The sequence below is a fragment of the Microtus oregoni genome, unplaced genomic scaffold, assembly GCF_018167655.1.
Source record: "Microtus oregoni isolate MIOR12 unplaced genomic scaffold, Mior012 000005F_ref0000423, whole genome shotgun sequence".
Lineage (NCBI taxonomy): Eukaryota > Metazoa > Chordata > Mammalia > Rodentia > Cricetidae > Microtus > Microtus oregoni.
This window is the reverse complement of record NW_024543064.1, coordinates 58,119,112-58,121,538: the sequence shown is the minus strand read 5'-3', so window position 1 is coordinate 58,121,538 and position 2,427 is coordinate 58,119,112. Positions and strand designations below refer to the sequence as shown.

General features: G+C 45.7%; 1 pseudogene; it reads right to left on the bottom strand.

Moving 5' to 3' along the window:
* Nucleotides 1-341: 341 nt before the first annotated feature.
* Nucleotides 342-1,568, bottom strand: LOC121448415 (annotated as a pseudogene).
* Nucleotides 1,569-2,427: the final 859 nt, after the last annotated feature.

The following is a 2,427-nucleotide window of genomic DNA, read 5'->3' as shown; positions in this document are numbered from 1 at the left end:
AGGTCCAGGAGGTCCCCTGGTAAACAGGAGGTAAACAAAAGGTCACATGTTTGGAAGAACAAAATCTAGAAAGAGTCTTGATCTTGAGGACACTGGTGCAATTATTACTTCTTTGGTGTCATAAGCTCCCTTTCTGGATGAATACAGTTGTGTGTGTGTGTGTGTGTGTGTGTGTGTGTGTTGTATAACCCTGGGAAAAGTCTGTCACACAACACTAATGCTCAGTAATAATTTTTTAAAGAATAATGTTTCATTAATTTTTTGAGAATTTTATGCAATATATTTTTTTAATTTTTTTTTTAACAGACTTAATTCACTTTTATTTTTCTTGTTTAAAAACCCTATGTGGTGGCCACAGCTGGAGCCTGGGTCCTCTGAACAGAGACTCTGGTGTGGGTTTTCACAAGATGGTCAGTGAATTCCTGATAAGGAGACTTGGTGAACACAGTCTCTTTCCAGAGGTGGGGGCGGGTGTGTGTGTGTGTGTGTGTGTGTGTGTGTGTGTGCGCTGTGGGAGGACCTTCCACTCCTTCAGCCAATAGCCACTGAAGTAGGAGCCCACTGTGCTGCAGGAGCGCCTTCTGCTCCTTCAGCCAATAGCTGCTAAAATACCAGCCCACTGGGGCGTGGTCTATTTATCTTTAAAAAACAGCGACAAGCCTCGCTCTCTTGGTTCCGGTGCTTGGTTCCCGCTCCTTCTCCAGCGACTAGGCTTCTTTCCTGATGGTTGGTGTTTCGTGAGTTTTACCCCCCAAAAATAAATACCCTTTTAAATCCTAACTGGTGTGGGATTATTTCATGCATTACGGGGGTTAGGTAGCTGTAGGTTTTAGAGATGGCATCAAAGGTGGCCTTGGCAAAGTTGCCCAGGGTGGCAGTGCAGCCCCTGGCTGATGTGTAGCAGTCATCAATGCCAGCCATCGTCAGTAACTTCTTGGGCACAGGAGCGGAAACTATGCCAGTGCCTCTGGGGGCAGGGATGAGACGCACCAGCACAGAACCACAGTGGCCTGTCGCTTTGCAAGGAACAGTGTGGGGCTTGCCAATCTTGTTACCCCAGTAGCCTCTCCGCACAGGGACAATGGAAAGCTTGGCAAAAATGATGGCAGCGGCTACCTCTTTGGAGCACTTAACGCTAAGACCTATGTGACCATTGTAGTCCCCAATAGTGACGAAAGCCTTGAACCTGGTCCACTGGCCTGCCCTAGTCTGCTTCTGCATGGGCATGATCTTCAGAACCTCATCCTTTAGGGAAGCTCCCAGGAAAAAGTCAATAATCTCAGACTCCTTAATGGGCAGGGAGAACAGGTAAATCTCCTCTAGGGATTTGATTTTCATGTCCTTAACCAGGCAGTCCTTCTTGGTGATGGGAATCCACTCCTTGTCTTCAGCTTTACCTCCGCAAGCCCCGCGGCCTCTGCCCCAGCCTCGACCATGGCTGCGGCCCCTCAGATGGCTGCCAAATCCTCAGCGGAAGCCACCACGGCCTCCTAATCCTGGCGCCCCCCCCCCCCCCCCCCCCCCCCCCGTCCTCCGGGCCCCTCCGCTGCACTGGCATCATCCGCCATTTGGTGTTTTCCAGAAGAAGAAGCAGCTATTTTTTTAATTTGTGAGATTATAACTACAATATTTTCCTCTTCCCTTTCCTCCCTTCAAACCTACCATATACTCTTCTGTGCTCACCTTCAAACTTATGACCTCTTATTTTTTTGTTGTTGTTGTTAATCGTTATGGCATAAGTATATGTATATGCATGTATTCCTGAATATAACCTGTTCAGTCCATACAATGTTATTTGTATGTGTGTTTTCAGGACTGACTATTTAACAGTGGATAGTCAATTGGTATGCTTTTCCCAGTGAAGACCACCTCTCCACCTTCTTGCTTTATCCAGTTTTTTGTAGTTCTTTGTGTATGGTTGAGACCTAGTGGACTTTTCCTTGTCTACTTTGGCGTGTCCACTGGTGTTGTCATTGTTCAGTTCATTTGGGGGCAGCCATATTGATAAGGATTTATGGTTGTAGATTCTGACATTGCCTTAAATAAGGGAGTGTTTTGTAGATGTTTTCATGGGGACTGGACTCCACATCTTTGCATTGGGTTATGGTTTTTTGTAATGGTCCCCATCTGTTTCCTTAATTAGGGGTGAAGACTGTACTTACCTGTAGATATAAAGACAAATGTTTATGTATTGTTAGGTATTATGCTAGCTGAGAAGTTAGTGCTTGTAAATTCTTCAATAACCATGACTTCACTTGAACTGAGTATTTAGTTACTATCCAGTACCAGGCATGGTCTACTTCTTACTGAGCAGTTTGTAAGTTCAATTAGAGAGCTATTGGTTACCACCTAGGTATGTGTGCCACTACTGCACCTTTGGGTTATTGTGCCATGATGGTCACTGATGTGGTTCTAAGGCATCATGTC